The 18,080-nt window shown below is 43.4% G+C and overlaps 1 protein-coding gene across 2 annotated transcripts in view; it reads right to left on the bottom strand.

Moving 5' to 3' along the window:
• Positions 1–3,300, bottom strand: part of LOC106565827 (protein kinase C delta type) — a 44,734-nt gene extending 41,434 nt beyond the window's left edge. Inside the window, exons 1-2 of one of the 2 annotated variants that reach the window (XM_045691778.2) lie at positions 3,051–3,300; positions 2,681–2,898 (exon numbers count right to left, since the gene is read on the bottom strand). The gene's annotated coding sequence lies outside the window, so the exon portion shown is untranslated. The remainder of the gene's footprint in view (positions 1–2,680; positions 2,899–3,050) is intronic. The other variant, XM_014133394.3, reaches the window with a different exon arrangement.
• Between the last annotated feature and the right edge of the window lie 14,780 nt (positions 3,301–18,080).

Genomic DNA, 18,080 nt, shown 5'->3' with positions numbered 1-18,080 from the left:
TCTGTTACATGTGTAACCGATGTGAAATGGCTAGTTAGTTTGCGGTGGTGCACGCTAATAGCATTTCAATCAGTGACGTCACTCGCTCTGAGACTTGAAGTAGGGTTTCCCCTTGCGTCGTAAGGGCCGCGGCTTTTGTGGCGCGATGGGTAACGATGCTTTGTGGGTGTCAGTTGTTGATGTGTGCAAGAGTCCCTGGTTCGAGCCCAGGTTGGGGCGAAGAGAGGGACGGAACCTACACTGTTACACATGAACTTTGTGAAAAATGTATGTGGGCTGCAATTTCTGAGGCTGGTAACTCTAAAGAACTTATCTTCTGCAGCAGAGGTGACTCTGGGTCTTCCTTTCCTGTGGTGGTCCTCATGAGAGCCAGTTTCATCATAGTGCTAGTTTTTTCGATTGCACTTGAAGAAACTTTCAAAGTTCTTAAAATGTTCCGTATTACCTGACCTTCATGTCTTAAAGTAATGATGGACTGTCGTTTCACTTTGCTTATTTGAGCTGTTCTTGCTATAATATGGACTTGGTCTTTTACCAAACAGGGCTATCTTCTGTATACCAACCCTACATTGTCACAACACAACTGATTGGCTCAAATGCATTAAGAAGGAAAGAAATCCCACAAGTTAACTTAACGAGGCACATCTGTTAATTGAAATACATTCCAGGTGACTTCCTCATAAAAGCTGGTTGAGAGAATGCCAAGAGTGTGCAAAGCTGTCATCAAGGCAAAGGGTGGAAACTTTGAAGAATCTAAAATATAAATATAAATATTTGATTTGTTTTACACTTTTTTGCTTACTACATGATTCCATATGTGTTATTTCATAGTTTTAATGTCTTCACTATTATTCTACAATGTAGAAAATAGTAACAAAAAAAAGAAAAAAAAAGAACAGGAAATCCCTTGAATGAGTGTCCAAACTTACCTGGTACTGCACATACCTACTACATTGACACACCCAAACACATTCACCATTTGCTGCAGCTACTCTTTTCTTTTTTAACTCTCACTATTATCTATCCTGATGCCTAGACACTTTATTCTGCCTTCATACACATATCTACCTCAAATACCTCATACCTCTAAACAATGATCTGGTACTCCCTGAAGCTCCATTCTTGTGCATTTTATTTAATTCTTCGTTAATACAATTTTATTTTTAAACTTTGCATCATTGGAAAGGGCTCGTAAGCAAGCATTTCACAGTAAAGTCTACACTAGTTGTATTCAGCGCATGTGACAAATAAAATGAGATAAATACAGTTGGTAAAATGTATTATCATCTTTCTATACATTTCCTCTCAGTAGGCAGCACAGACAAATGTTGAAAAAAGTCAGTGGTCACAAATGTTTAATGTCTAGGTTGCATAGACCCACTGTATTGTGTGGTGATTGACACCAATGACTGTAAATGACAACTTGTGGTTGTGTGCTTGTTGTACAGAATTCCTAGATTACAAGGGGCACTAGCAAACACTAGTGACTCATGAGTATGTGGTAACCACAGCAACATTGTGGCATAAAGTCTAGAGAAAAATGATAGTGTACATCATGTACTTTGGTGGCAGCTGAAATGGGCCAGATCCTTCCGCACTAATAACAATTCGTCCGGAATACCTTGGACCATATTACAGCTCAAGGTCCATGGAAACAAAATAGACTACAGGTCTTCACGTGTCCAAAAACTTGGACCGGAACGACAATCAGACCCGACTATATTTACTTATTGTAAAAAAAAAAAATGGAGACCCGAAGCCAAATGGAGCCGAGGACAACTCAACCTAACGGGTCTGGGTCTAGACCAGACCCAACTGGACTAGAGTGACAATTCATTTTTTTCCCTTATCAGCCAAGTTGCTCTACTGGTTAAGGAATAGGTTTTATATGTTGGCTAGGTCTTTTATAAGTGAAGAAAATCAACTTATTAGCGTAAAATAAAAAATGCTACAGGACCCGACCCAGACCTGAGGGACATGTTAGTATTCTTCAGCCCCAAATCCAATCGTGCCCGGGTCAGGTCTCGGGTATATCGGGTCCACCCGGACCCACGAAGACATCTAAACTAGACGAGGATGACTAAAAGTTGATTGATGATTCACTTTTAGCAACTTAATTCTCACAAAAACTGAGGGTCCGTAATACGCATTGAATTAGCCTACTAACAACCAAAAGTACATTTGACAGACCGTAAAATGAGGCTACCAAAAGCTGGCGAGGAAAGTATATTAATAAGGATTCCCACAGAACATGGCTTACGTAACATGAACAAAGAGGAAATCATTATCTGAGAGCACAATGTTTGTTACCCACCAACCGCTTCGTTTTGACCCGGTTCGATGTATCGGTTTTTGTTCTTTGAAGCGCACATAGGGTATCTAAAACTTTCCCGCGGTGATTTTGTAGCAAACAAACTTGTCCGATTGCTCATTTTCAGCAATCAGCAGATGTGATAGGTACTAAGTAGTGCCCCAAAGTATCAACACAAAAAACGTTAAACCACTATAAGATTTGATTGTAAAAAAAACAATGCGCTTCAGCACTTTCATCGAAAGTAACTCGTCCCGATCGTGACGTCAGTGAGCAGTTCGACCGTGTCCTTTTACTGTCATTTTGTCAAATATTTAAGATTTCCCCCAATTGAGTTGCAATTATTTAAATGTTAGGGAGTCGACTTACCTTTATAAAGCGTTTAAAAGGGTCCCGATCAAGTTTCGCTTTGACTTATTATGCTCTGCCCTTCTGGTAGGCTACACTGGGAATCTTCTGCGTGTTTGAGGAAGCATTCGCACGCAGCTCTCTTGCAGCCTGTCAGTTGTGGAGTGCAGTGGTGGTGACGTCGTCCAGGTGCAATCCCAAGTACAGAGAGAGGTTATGTTTAGCAGGGCGTTTGATTTCTGTGAAAGTCGAAAGTCAGAAATAGAGTGTACAGTACACAGCAAGGGATAATGTGTCCACCAATAGAACATTACTTCAAATTTGAGACATAATCTATTTTGAGAGAGAGAGAGAGAGAGAGAGAGAGGTGTAAAGGTTTTTGTAGTTTTACCACATTTTTCCTTTTCACTGGTAGGAGACTTGCCTCAAAGAAGATATTCTGTTTTTTGTTGTTGTTGTAACAAACAGTATCAACAATGGTGCCTAAAATGCAGTCCTCTGAAAGCTGTAATATGTTTTTAGCCAATCTTTATATGTTGAAAATAAAACCCAGTAAAGCTCATGAATAGGCTACAGAATTCAAGGCTGCCTCTGTTACTTTCTTTCCATGAAAATATGTATTTGGCAGAGGGTCATATAACCAGGAAACTGACCGAGGGCAGTGTACACACACACAAACAGAAAGCCCCTTACACCACAGGTTAGAGCAGCCAGAAACACCCTTTGGAGGCTTGGCTAAACCATTGTGGCCCCACCTACATGCTCCCAGTCCTGTGGCCCAGACATTTCTTCCTCCTTATCCACGCAGAGTAGAGTCATGTGCTGCTGAGTCATCATACCCCACACACCCCGCCCACCCACCTCTCTGGCTATAAGAGACAAAGAGCTGGTAAATTTAGCCAATCTGTCCCAGCTCCTATACGGCTATTTTTAGTCCCATTCAAAGTATACGGATGACACACACACACACTTGTACTTCTAATTGGAAGTGAATGCTGACACAGATTTGGTATGTTAGACTAGAGGTGGTTACTCATCAATCGCATCCATAAACAGCAGGGTGCTCTGTTGTGCTCCCCAGTATAAATAAAAGACAGTGGTTTCTAATGAGGGGCCAGAGAAGGGTAATGACACAAAAATAACCCAATGGATGCTTTTGTGTCATACCTATGACCGTGACATTGTTGTGAGAGAAGAAAGGAAAAAGTGTGTTATTAACTTGTTTGTGTACTGTATAGAGGTAGCACATTTTTTAAATATATTTTTTATTTTAATTCACCTTTATTTAACCAGGTAGGCCAGTTGAGTTCTCATTTACAACTGCGACCTGGCCAAGATAATGCAAGGCAGTGTGACAAAAAACAACAACACAGAGTTACACATGGGATAAACAAAAGTACATTCAACAACAATAGAAAAATCTACACACAGTGTGTGCAAATGGAGTAAGGAGGTAAGGCAATAAATAGGCCATAGTAGCGAAGAAATTACAATTTAGCAAATTAACACTGGAGTGATAGATGTGCAGATGATGATGTGCAAGTAGAAAGACTGGTGTGCAAAAGAACAAAAAAGTAAATAAAAACAATATGGGGATGAGGTAGGTAGTTGGATGGGCTATTTACAGATGTGCTGTGTACAGCTGCAGCGATCGGTGAGCAGCTCAGATAGCTGATGCTTAAAGTTAGTGAGGGAGATATAAGTCTCCAACTTCAGCGGATTTTGCAATTCGTTCCAGTCATTGCAGAAGAGAACTGGAAGGAAAGGCGGGCCAAAGTAGGTGTTGGCTTTGGGGATGACCAGTGAGAATACCTGCTGGAGCGAGTGCTACGGGTGGGTGTTGTTATCGTGACCAGTGAGCTGAGATAAGGCAGATCTTTACCTAGCAAAGACTTATAGATTATCTGGAGCCAGTGGGTCTGGCAACGAATATGTAGCGAGGGCCAGCCAACGAGAGCATACAGGTCGCAGTGGTGGGTGGTATATGGGGCTTTGGTGACAAAACGGATGTCACTGTGATAGACTGCATCCAGTTTGCTGAGTAGAGTATTGGAGGCTATTTTGTAAATGACATCGCCGAAGTCGAGGATCGGTAGGATGGTCAGTTTTACGAGGGTATGTTGTGCAGTGTGAGTGAAGGAGGCTTTGTTGCGAAATAGGAAGCCGATTCTAGATTCGATTTTGGATTAGAGATGCTTAGTATGAATCTGGAAGGAGAGTTTACAGTCTAGGTATTTGTAGTTGTCCACATATTCTAAGTCAGAACCGTCCAGAGTAGTGATGATAGTCGGGCGGGCGGGTGCGGGCAGCGATCGGTTGAAGAGCATGCATTTAGTATTACTAGCGTTTAAGATCAGTTGGAGGCCATGGAAGGAGTGTTGTATGGCATTGAAGCTTGTTTGGAGGTTTGTTAACACAGTGTCCAAAGAAAGGCCAGAGGTATACAGAATGGCGTCGTCTGCGTAGAGGTGGATCAAGGAATTGCCCGCAGCAAGAGCGACATCATTGATATATACAGAGAAAATAGTCGGCCCGAGAATTTAACCCTGTGGTACCCCCATAGAGACTGCCAGAGGTCCGGACAACAGGCCCTTCGATTTGACACACTGAACTCTATCTGAGAAGTAGTTGGTGAACCAGGCGAGGTAGTCATTTGAGAAACCAAGTCTGTTGAGTCTGCCGATAAGAATACGGTGATTGACAGAGTCAAAAGCCTTGGCCAGGTCGATGAAGACGGCTGCACAGTACTGTTTTTTATCGATTGCGGTTATGATATCGTTTAGTACCTTGAGCGTGGCTGAGGTGTACCTGTGACCAGCTCGGAAACCGGATTGCACATCGGAGAAGGTACGGTGGGATTTGAAATGGTCAGTGATTTGTTTGTTAACTTGGCTTTCGAAGACTTTGGAAAGGCAGGGCAGGATGGATATAGGTCTGTAACAGTTTGGGTCTAGAGTGTCACCCCCTTTGAAGAGGGGGATGATTGCTGCAGCTTTCCAATCTTTAGGAATCTTGGACGATTCGAAAGAGAGGTTGAACAGACTAGTAATAGGGGTTGCAACAATGGCAGCAGATCATTTTAGAAAGAGAGGGTCCAGATTGTCTAGCCCAGCTGATTTGTACGGGTCCAGGTTTTGCAACTCTTTCAGAACATCTGATATCTGGATTTGAGTGAAGGAGAAGCTGCGGAGGTTTGGGCAAGTAGCTGCGGGGGGTGCAGAGCTGTTGCCGGGGGTTGGGGTAGCCAGGAGGAAGCATGGCCAGCCATAGAGCAATGCTTATTGAAATTCTCGACAAAGTTCCATTCCCTGGAAGGCAATGTAAATGTTATTGTACATGGTTCCAAGGCTGTACTATTTCACACACGCAATATGTTTCAGTTTGGTTATTGGTTATTATTTGACATGTATAGTGTAATCAACCTAGTGTAAAAGAGATGACTCTGGCTTTTGTAAATGCTTTGTTTTAGTCCAATTTGTCTCCAGTGCTGTCATTAAATTCAAGTGTTGAAACAGTGATACGACTGAATTTGGTTGTGTTCTGTACCCTTCATTTAGCTCTCATGCTGTGTGGTATATCACTCCTGTATCTCCTGCCTGCCCTGGATATTGTGCAACTGTATATTCATATTGGCACTGGTCGTTAGGGCAGGGTGCACAGACGTTTCCCACGGCGATGCCCGCTGCTGTCCCTGCCCCCTGCTGTCGTCCCTGTCAGGGCAAACATCAGGGTGAGTAACGAGAGGAAGGGATGAATGAAGGGGAACTCTACAACACATAAAACAGGAAATAAATGATCCTTTCATCATGACCTCTGCTATGGACGGAGCAAGCCTTTCTCTACACGTTCTTCCCCTGTTTCTATAGCATCCACTCTCACTTCTTCTTTGTTTCCTGTCATTTGTCTCTTCCTCTTCAAGTCTTCATTCACATGTCCTTGTTAATTTGAGCTTCATGAAAACACAGCACTGCTCTTAAACTGACACAGTGGTTTTCTGTATGAATAGGCTACTGTTTGTTTGTGTGCGTGTGTCTGTGTGTGTATTAAATTGGCTTACACACAAGCATGAGGTAAACACACTGTTCTCTGGCCAACACAGTTGTTTTACCCATACATGGAGACAGTGTGTGAGTGTCAAACAGTGAAGCACTTCATAGAACACACTCTCTCAAAGCAGCAAAACCTCACTTTCCTTTTTTAGCCACTGACTAACAGATGTTTTAATCTAGAACAAAACAAAACATATCAAATGGCTTGTCCATCTGTTTCATATGCTTTACATGCCATGCTAATCTATACTGTATATAACATAAATGGCCTGATTATCAAATGGACACTGGTACATTCTGTTTTAATGCACAACATACAGTTGAAGTTGTAAGTTTACATACACTTAGGTTGGAGTCATTAAAACTTGTTTTTCAACTACTCCACAAATGTCTTGATAACAAACTATAGTTTTGGCAAGTCGTTTAGGACATCTACTTTGTGCATGGCACAAGTCATTTTTCCAACAATTGTTTACAGACAGATTATTTCACTTATAATTCACTGTATCACAATTCCAGTGGGTCAGAAGTTTACATACACTAAGTTGACCGTGCCTTTTAACAGCTTGGAAAATTCCCGAAAATTATGTCATGGCTTTAGAAGCTTCTGATAGGCTAATTGACATCATTTGAGTCAATTGGAGGTGTATCTGTGGATGTATTTCAAGGCCTACCTTCAAACTCAGTGCCTCTTTGCTTGACATCATGGGAAAATCAAAAGAAATCAGACAAGACCTCAGAAAAGAAATTGTAGACCTCCACAAGTCTGGTTCATCCTTGGGAGCAATTTCCAAATGCCTGAAGGTACCACGTTCATCTGTACAAGCAATAGTATGCAAGTATAAACACCATGGGACCACCCAGTCGTCATACTGCTCAGAAAGGAGACGCATTCTGTCTCCTAGAGATGAGCGTGCTTTGGTGCGAAAAGTGCAAATCAATCCCAGAACAACAGCAAAGGATCTTGTGAAGATGCTGGAGGAAACATGTACAAAAGTATCTATATCCACAGTAAAACGAGTCCTATATCGACATAACTTGAAAGGCCATTCAGCAAGGAAGAGGTCACTGCTCCAAACCGCCATAAAAAAGCCAGACTACGGTTTGCAATTGCACATGGGGACAAAGATCATACTTTTTGGAGAAATGTCCTCTGGTCTGATGAAACAAAAATAGAACTGTTTGGCCATAATGACCTACGTTATGTTTGGAGGAAAAAGGGGGAGGCTTGCAAGCCGAAGAACACCATCCCAACCGTGAAGCACGGGGGTGGCAGCATCATGTTGTGGGGGTGCTTTGCTGCAAGAGGAACTGGTGCGCTTCAAAAAATAGACGGCATCATGAGGGAGGAAAATAACGTGGATATATTGAAGCAACATCTCAAGACGTCAGTCAGGAAGTTAAAGCTTGGTCGCAAATGGGTCTTCCAAATGGACAATGACCCCAAGCATGCTTCCAAATTTCTTGCAAAATGGCCGAAGGACAACAAAGTCAAGGTATTGGAGTGGCCATCACAAAGCCCTGACCTCAATCCCATAGAAAATTTGTGGGCAGAACTGAAAAAGTGTTTGCGAGCAAGGAGGCCTTCATCCTGACTCAGCTACACCAGCTCTGTCAGGAGGAATGGGCCAAAATTCACAAAGCTTGTGGAAGGCTACCCGAGTCGTTTGACCCAAGTTAAACAATATAAAGGCAATGCTACCAAATACTAATTGAGTGTATGTAAACTTCTGAAATCATTCTCTCTACTATTATTCTGAAATTGAACATTCTTAAAATGAAGTGGTGATCCTAACTGACCTAAGACAGGGAATTTTTACTAGATTTAAAAGTCAGGAATTGTGAAAAACTGAGTTTAAATGTATTTGGCTAAGGTGTATGTAAACTTCCGACTTCAATTGTATGTTCTGTCCCAAATCTGAATGAGTTATGTCCTAATGGTGAACACATTAACCCTTCGTTTGTACTCTACTCTCCATTTCTATTGGTAGCCCTTTAGCCCTTTCCTGCAGTCAAATGACCTTGTGGCTTCATGGGTGGAATGCTAATATTTTTCATAATTTCGTCATTCATAAACATTATAATTCAGTCTCCTGTGATGTATATAATGTGTAATATTGGGATGCAAACTCAAAATGGAATACATTTCAACTATATATCTGACATGCTAAACATCATTTCCCTCCCTCTCTTTTTTCTACATCTGTCTACAATCCCTCTGATTGTGCAGCACTCAGTCAATGACACACTGTAACTTCTGAATGCGCATCTGAAACTTTCCGAGGAGGTACAGACAGGAAGTGTCATTGTATATCTTTAGAGTTCCTTTCTCACCTTTAGGACTCTACAGAACACAGAGACACAAAGACAGAGCAAGAGAGAGGGAGAGGTCTACAGCCTGAGAACGAGGAGGGGCACGCTTGAGGAGAAGGAGAGCACAAAGGACATGGATGGATTCGTGAAAAGTAGAGCAAGCCCACTGGGCACACACTGGTTAAATCAACTTTGTTTCCACGTAATTTTAATGGAATTATGTTGAACTAATGTGGAATAGACGTTGAATTGACGTTTGTGCCCAGTGGGAGGTGTATTTCATGTTCAGGTTCTTTAGAAAAGGGACATTGTTCCTGTTGTCAACCCCATTTATTTCTCCATCTTTCCTTCACTGTTCTCTCTGATCTCAGTAACTCAATCTTTCTATCTTTAGCCAACATATCCAAACATACTGTACCTCTACTTCAGTCTTGAACCCTGCTACTTCATAATTTCCCCTCAATCCCTGCTACCTACTTCTTCCAGTTTTGTCCTCTCTCACTCTGTCAAGTATCCCCTCATTCCTTCACTCCTCACTGACCTGAAAAACGTTCTGTTAGTTTGTATACTCTGAGACAAACCCAGGCTTTGAGGTGGTTTCAGAGGACCTGGATGGATCAGCCATGGAAGTGAAAACAAGGTACGTATGTTTAGCGTTGAAAAGAAATAGGCCAAAATGGTTTGTGCTGTTTCTTTAACTTGAATTATTCATACCAACTGCTGCGTTACTTTCCTTGGTGTGCTGGACGGTTGGGGCTCTGTGAAACTCTTTGATATAGCTAATTATCGTACCTCAGTTGTGTCGTATTACCATCAGTTCAGTCCTAGCAGGGTAGGCACAAAGACACTAAGGGATAAATGAATCTATACAGATAGAATCTGGAGCTACAGAAGACTTCAGGTAGAGTTCACAAGTGGTATGTATCATAAACCCCTCACAATGGAAATGAGCTCATGTCTACTTTACTATCAGATTTTGAGAGTACAATCATGTGAATAATGAGGGCCATTCGGTGCATAGAAATGTCTGCATAGGACTACAGCTGGTCTGATAGAGAAGAGTTTAATATTTCTGGAATCACCTGAACATAACAATCATATAAGCTGTGCAGAAGCACACCCAATGACTGTGTTATAGTTTTAAGATACATTCATCATGGGTGATAACAGAAACAACACAATTTAAGCACAGCAAATGTGCAGGCTTGTTTATTGAACACCAGCCAAAACTCCACAATCCCAGTTGTGTTCCTTCACTGGGAGTAAACTCATTACACTGTGACGCACTCCAGAGTAGGCTGATATTTTTGCTTCACAATGTGAGTCTCTCTCTCTCTATTTCTCTCTCTCTGTCTCTCTCTCTCTCTCTCTCTCAAATTTGTATTGGCGGATCGCAACACCGCCACCTACTGAACTGGAGTGTGAGGCCATTCACATGTGTGTCTGCATGCGTGCACACGTGTTCAATTAGGGGAAGACTCCAGGTGCGTTGGGAAAACAGGCTGCTTCCCTATTTCGCCACTAGAGGGAGCCTATGTACAGCCCCATCCTGATGCTCCAGAATACTGGTGATCTTGATGCTCCACAGACATAATAAATCATTATGTTTGGGTAGTGTATTTTTTTTCCCCAAACGAGGTTAGCTGAAATCACGCCCCGTATTCTAGCATACATACGTCTGCTTCATTGGTCAACAACATAAGAGTGGTGATTGGATAGATTCGGAGAGCCTCAACCAGGCAGGTGCCTTCAAAAGACAGGAGAAAAGCATTCTCGTTCCTGCAGCCCGCAATTTGGTGCGTTCCTGAATGTGGCCATTCCTGCATCTGCAGGAACGCCCCCCGGGGGGAAGGAGACTTTCTATCGGTGTACGGCTAGCTAGCTACCACAGAAGTATAAAGAGGGGTTCCTGCAGATGCAAGAATGCCCACATGCAGAAAAGCCTCGAATTGCGGGCCGCAATTGCACCCTCCTCGAAAAGTACAATCAAAATACAGGAGAAAATGTGATCGAACTCATTGAAGTACCAAATTACCTTGTTAACGAGATGGTTAAGCTTTTAATTTGCCGTATTATTGTTGGAAAAAGTACAAACATCATTCATGCGTGGTAACTGTTCATTACTGGCTTAAAAAATGTCCTTGCAAATGTCCTGTATTTAGCACTATCTTACCTGTTCGATGTCAGATGGGTTGATGTTGCTCTCCTGGGACAGAAAACATGAGCGCTGGAACATTTCCCAGTGGCCAAGGGCAACATCTGTCATTGGTGCCTTATAGTAGGCCTCTAGGTGCAATGTCAGCAATGAACCTGCATTTATGCCTCCACAAAGTGATTTGTGTTGTTCCCTACCGATAGCTGAGTGATCAACACTCTCGACGACTAAACAGTCGATCAAAGTAGGCTGTGAATTTCTTGTACCTGTAATTAGGGTAAAATATGTAATTGAACAATGTCTTGTACTATTGCATATTGCTGACAAAATAAGGGAAAATGTTTCCCCAAATAACAACATATCCCAAACAAGGACTGGGTAAATGTATATGACAAGACTAAAACTGACCAGCAAGTTTTGGTTTTATCATTAAACAATGACTGAGAATAAAGCACAAGCTAATAGATAGCACCTCATTATACTGTTATACTACACTAACCCGGCAACAACTGGGTTGTGTTTTGGCTGCTGATACAGGGGCTCAACCATCTCTTCCCTTGCATAAATGATGTCTTCGAAGACAGTCTACTCCACTCTCCTTGCTCCATAGTCACCTCCACACTGCCTGGAGTAGGTGGAAGGTGTAGAGGAGCAGTCTGGCCCCTGGAAATGCCTTTCCTAATGCTCCCCTCTCTGCAATGCAGTCATCTGTAATGATGAGGTGAGGACCAGCCTGACCTCTTCCTCAGGACTTCCTTCAACAGTTGAAGGCCCTCAAGTTGAAGACCCTCAAGAAAAACTTTGCAGTTCTCTGTCCATGTTCCCAGAAGAATCAGTGAAGCAGAGCTCACCACTGTGTTTGGTACTGATGGACACGCTCAACAGTGGGGAGCAGATAGCCACATGAGGGGTTCCTCCGTAAGATTTCTCAATATTGGCGCAGACCTCATCGCACATAAGATTATACTCCTCAACCTGCCTCGAGGGCTGAGAGCATCTAAAAGTAACACAACATTGTGTCCACAATTTCCTACACCTTTTCACTACTAATACTGTAACACTTACCACGATACAAAAGGAAATTATTATAATCATCATAACACAAGACTATCCTGAATTTAAAAAGATAACACCCAGTGGCTTTGGCCGAATATCCAAAGACTACTACATGGGGCCTCCTGAGTGGTGCAGCAGTCTAAGGCACTGCATTGCAGTGCTTGAGGCATCACTACAGACCCGGATTCAATCCTAGGCTGTGTCACAACCGGCCGTGACTATCCAATCACAGCTCATTGCGCTATAGCGACTCCTTGTGGTGGGCCAGGTGCCTGCAGGCTGACTTCGGTTATCAGTTGAACAGTTGTTCCACCAACACATTGGTGCAGCTAGCTTCCGGGAGTTTGCAGCGATGAGACAAGATCGCAATTGGATTTCACGAAATTGGGGAGAAAAGGGGTAAAAAATACAAATATTTGAATCTACTAACTCCTCGATCACTCCTCAATCCAATTTCCAATGGAACGTTGCGTTTACCTTGCAGCACACTGTATGCGTCAAGCTGTATGCTTAGATGGCTTGACAGAAATGGTAGCAGAAGGTGAATGTTGAACTTTTGTTGCATACATATCCAGATGATGCTGCATACTATTTTGTGCAATAACACTATCAGTGTGGTCAAGGCGACAGCCAACTCCGTATGTTTTGCCCCATAGTTGCACAACCGTCGGTTTTGTTGCTTATCAACCATGAGTTTGGACCCCAGCTTTTTGATAGCACACTTTTTGATGGCATGCGGAGGCTCTCTGAATCTATCCAATCACTGCTCTCATGCAGTTGACCAATGATGCAGACTTTTGAGGCTGGAATACGCCCCTAGGATAAACAGGGTGTGGTTTCGGCTAACTTAATTTGTGAGGGAAAAGAGACGCGTTTGGGTCAGCAGTAGACCATCTGTGGGTTAGAGTGGTATATGTGATGTGAAGGGTTACAGTGGGGTATAAGTGGGGTATGAGCAGCTCGTCCTTGATTGTAAGGACGAGGATGAGGAGCATAGCCAGCCCACGACAAAGAACCAACTGCCTGACTGACGCACACCCACTGAACTGACCACTGCCCCACCCTGCCCTGTGCTCAGCCCCTCAGATCTTTCTCCCCCTCTAAAGATCTAAGGTCTTTCCCTCCCCATATCGCAGGTCTTGTCTGAGGCTATTTCGGTCTACTGCTATTTCTAGCAGTAGACAGGGCTCAAGCTCTATGGGTCGAGAAACAGTCTATGGGTCGAGAAACACCTGCACAGGTATCAGTTTGTTTATGATGACTGTCCCACTGACTTTGTTATTTATATAGTCCCAGTATCTCTGTCATATCAATTGCAACACTTGTTTCTGATCAAATATACATTCTTTCTCTGTTTGTCTTAAGTACAGAGGAAATAATTTTCTGATGAGTTTATTTACTGTATTTTTTAACTACATACTGTACATCAACATTTACATTTACAATGCCGAATTATATGCATTTTAGAGGTACAATCCCATAACAGTATTGATATAACCCATAAACACAGGTATGAAGAACAAACATGTATTGGCTAAGTGTAGATATACAGTACATACCCATGATATGTATGACAAGCTGCATTTTGAACAGACTACTGTAAAATGTAGTCTAACAAGTCTGACAGGATAGTCAGTTAACGTATGATTTCAAAGAAGCAGAATTAGAAAAGAGTGATGTCATCAGCCTCTAAAAATAACAGCAATGCAAATAATGTTTCTCTTGAAAATCGACTGTTGGTGCTAAAACTGATATAGTGTAACGCCCTGGCCACAGAGAGGGTTTTTTTGTTCTTTATTTTGGTTAGGCCAGGGTGTTACATTGGGTGGGCGTTCTATGTTCCTTTTTCTATGTTTTTGTATTTCTTTGTTTTGGGCCGAGTAGGGTTCCTAATCAGAGGCAGCTGTCTATCGTTGTCTCTGATTAGGAATCATACTTAGGCAGCCTGTTTTCATTTGGGTAGTTTTGTGGGTAGTTGTTTCTGTTGTGTGGTTTGCACCGACAGAACTGTTGGCGTTCGTTTGTGTCTTATATTCAAATGTTTTGTATTATTAAAATTCAATATGAACACTCACCACGCTGCATTTTGGTCCCCTCTTCCAGACGATCGTTACAGAACCACCCACCACAACTGGATCAAGCAGCGTGCTCGGGAGGAGATGGACACCTGGTCTCATCAGGAGTGGATTGGGAGGAAAGACTGGACATGGGGCCAGGTGATCGAAAGATATCGGAGTCTACCCGGGAAGAACGAGAGGCAGCCCCCCAAAAATTTTTTGGGGGGGGCACACGGGTAGTTCGGCTGGACCAGGGGTGAGGCCTGAGTCAACTACCCATGCTTTTCAGGTGCCTGCCTCTCGCACTCTCTCTCCAGTACGTCCTGTTCCTGCTCCCCGCACTAGCCTGAAGGTGTGTGTTACTAGTCTGGCGTCTCCAAAGCCAGTCCCATGCATCAGGCCTACAGTGCGCATTCCCTGTCCAGAGCCGTCAGAGCCGCCTGCCAGTCCGGAGCTGCCAGAGCCGCCCGCCAGTCCGGGAGCCGCCAGAGCCGCCCGCCAGTCCGGAGCCGCCAGAGCCGCCCGCCTGTCCGGAGCCGCCAGAGCCGCCCGCCTGTCCGGAGCCGCCAGAGCCGCCCGCCTGTCCGGAGCCGCCAGAGCCGCCCGCCTGTCCAGAGCCGCCAGAGCCGCCCACCTGTCCGGAGCCGCCAGAGCCGCCCGCCAGCCTGGTGAGTCCTGTGCCTGCGCCCAGGGCCAGGCCTCCTTCATGTCTCCCCAGCCTGGTGAATCCTGGGCCAGAGCCGCCAGAGCCACCAGCCCGGAGCCGCCAGGGCCGCCTGCCAGCCCGGAGCCGCCCGCCAGCCCGGAGCCGCCAGGGCTGCCCGCCAGCCCGGAGCCGCCCGCCAGCCCGGAGCCGCCGGAGCCGCCCGCCAGCCCGGAGCCGTCGGAGCCGCCCGCCAGCCCGGAGCCGTCGGAGCCGCCCGGGTCGCCAGCTGGGCGCAGCCAGGGTCGCCCGCCAGCCGGGCGCAGCCAGGGTCGCCCGCCAGCCGGGCGCAGCCAGGGACGCCCGCCAGCCGGGCGCAGCTAGGGACGTCCGCCAGTCCTCCGGCGCAGCCAGGGGCGCCACCTAAGTGGGCGAAGCCGAGGGTGGAGCGGAGGCCACGTCCCACACCTGAGCCGCCGCCGTAGGAAGGCCCACCCGGACTCTCCCCTTCAGAGTCAGGTTTTGCGGCCGGAGTCCGCACCTTTGGGGGTGGTACTGTAACGCCCTGGCCATAGAGAGGTGTTTTTTGTTCTTTATTTTGGTTAGGCCAGGGTGTTACATTGGGTGGGCGTTCTATGTTCCTTTTTCTATGTTTTTGTATTTCTTTGTTTTGGGCCGAGTAGGGTTCCTAATCAGAGGCAGCTGTCTATCGTTGTCTCTGATTAGGAATCATACTTAGGCAGCCTGTTTTCATTTGGGTAGTTTTGTGGGTAGTTGTTTCTGTTGTGTGGTTTGCACCGACAGAACTGTTGGCGTTCGTTTGTGTCTTATGTTCAAATGTTTTGTATTATTAAAATTCAATATGAACACTCACCACGCTGCATCTTGGTCCCCTCTTCCAGACGATTGTTTCATATAGGTATTTTTTGTTTTACCATTTTCTTTGCATCAGTTTTTTTTCATGAAGACTGTAATTTTCTATATGTAATTTATATACAATAATAATACAATGTAGTTGAGAGTGTTTAGATTATGGTATTAACCTAATTGTTAATGAATTGGACAGTACAGTGCAAAAAACAGCATGTCAAAAGGCATCAACATGGCACCTCCACATATTTTTCAGTGATTGCAAAAAGACACAGTGGAATCACATGGATTTAAGGTGATAGGATGTTATGTGTGTTATATAAATGAATAGGACTCTCTTTGATAAGTTTAGAGCGTTTTTCTTTTATATATCTACCTGGATGAGATTGGCACATAAGACATAATTAATTGTAGTGTTGAGGAAGCTACTCTGAAAATATAGTTTACCAAGCCACCAATTACTTTACACTGAAAGACGTTAAGTTACACTAAAGCTACCCTTAAAAAATATATATTTTACGTAAGTAACATTACTTTAAAAAAGTAGTTCACTACCAAACTACTTTGTGAAGAAAAATTATATGTAAATCTGAAAATGTAAATGACTAGAAATTGCAAGAAGAGATCACTTTGGGGTCATATGTTAACATAATGTGTAATTTAACCTATTAAACACCCCAAAATATATTTCAAGTGAGAATTACGCAGGTCTGATGCCGAAAAGGAAAGGAAATGACTGCCTACTTCACCCATATTTTCATTTATTTGTGCAAAACATGTAGTGTGTAGTTTCAGTAGTTAGTTACACCACTACAATGAAATAAAAGCTTGATGCAATCTATAAAAGATTGTATCATGAAGGAGAGGCAATGCAGGTTCCAATTTCATCAAGTAGAAAGGGAAGAGGCAGAAAGGATGCTGTTGTCTCTTTCGGATGACAAATCACCTGGTACAGAGTTACAGCTAACCAAATATCTACCCCAATCGCTCATATTTTTAATAAGTTCTTGACGTATGGGGTGTGCCCAGAAGTCTGGAAAGAGTCAAAAGTTATTCCACTACCTAAGGATAAAAAAATCTGCATTCACTGATCCTAACAGTCGTCCTATAAGCTTGCTGTCACGTCCTGGCCAGTATAAGGGTTAATTGTCATTGTAGTTTGGTCAGGACGTGGCAGAGGGTATTTGGTTTATGTGGTTCGGGGTGGTGTTTTTGTAGGAAGGGCATTTGATTTAAGTATTCCGGGGTTTTTGGGCACTGTTTGAGATTCATGTAATTCTATGTTTAGTCTAGGTAGTCTGGTTCTATGTTTAGTTAATTGGGGTGGGGACTCTCAATTGAAGGCAGGTGTGGTCTATTTGCCTTTGATTGAGAGTCCCATATATTAGGGTGTATTTGTGTTTGTCATTTGTGGGAGATTGTTTCTTGTCTAGCGTATGTGAGCCTGAGAAGACTGTCTGTAAATCGTGAGTTCGTTTTGTTATTTTTGTATGTTCATTTTGAGTTTATTAAATGTTCAAGATGAACAATCTCAATCCTGCTGCATATTGGTCCTCCTTTACCGACGATAACCGTGACACTTGCTGCCTGTGTTAAGTCAATTATTGGAAAAAAATTGTATCTGTACAAATCAAAGATTATTTCTCATGTAATGGTCTGATAACAGGTTTCCAGCATGCATACAAAGGGCATTCTATGAGTACGGCTTTAGCACAAATGACAGATGATTGGTTAAACAGTATGGATGATAGGAAGTTAGTTGGTGCAGTGTTGCTGGATTTCAGTGCTACTTTGGATGTAATTGATCATGAACTGTTACTAGGAAAACTCAAATGTTATGGTTTTAAGGATGCAGCTCTATCCTGGATGGAAAGCTATCTATCCTGGAGAAGGCAAAAAGTGTTCTTTAATGGTAGCTTTTCAAATAGTAAAGATATACATTGTGGTGTTCCTCAAGGAAGTTGCCTAGGCCCACTGCTCTACTCTATCTTTACTAATGATCTACCTTCAGTAATGAACAAATCAAGAGTGATCATGTATGCTGATGACTTTACAATGTATAGTGCAGCATCAGAATGTAATGAGCTAACAGATGTACTGAGCAGTGAACTAAGAATGGTGTCTGAGTGGGTTGATATGAACAAATTGGTGTTGAACATTTCTAAAACTAAATGTATTGTATTTGGTTGAAGATATATACTTGCTGATGACCCCCAATTGAATGTGTTGATGAATAGAACACATGTAGAGCAAGTGAACAAAACAAATCTACTAGGCA

The sequence above is a fragment of the Salmo salar genome, chromosome 12 (assembly GCF_965601325.2).
Source record: "Salmo salar chromosome 12, fSalSal1, whole genome shotgun sequence".
In the NCBI taxonomy this organism is placed as follows: Eukaryota; Metazoa; Chordata; class Actinopteri; order Salmoniformes; family Salmonidae; genus Salmo; species Salmo salar.
Note: the sequence above shows the minus strand (reverse complement) of the source record. Positions and strands in the feature narration are given on the sequence as shown.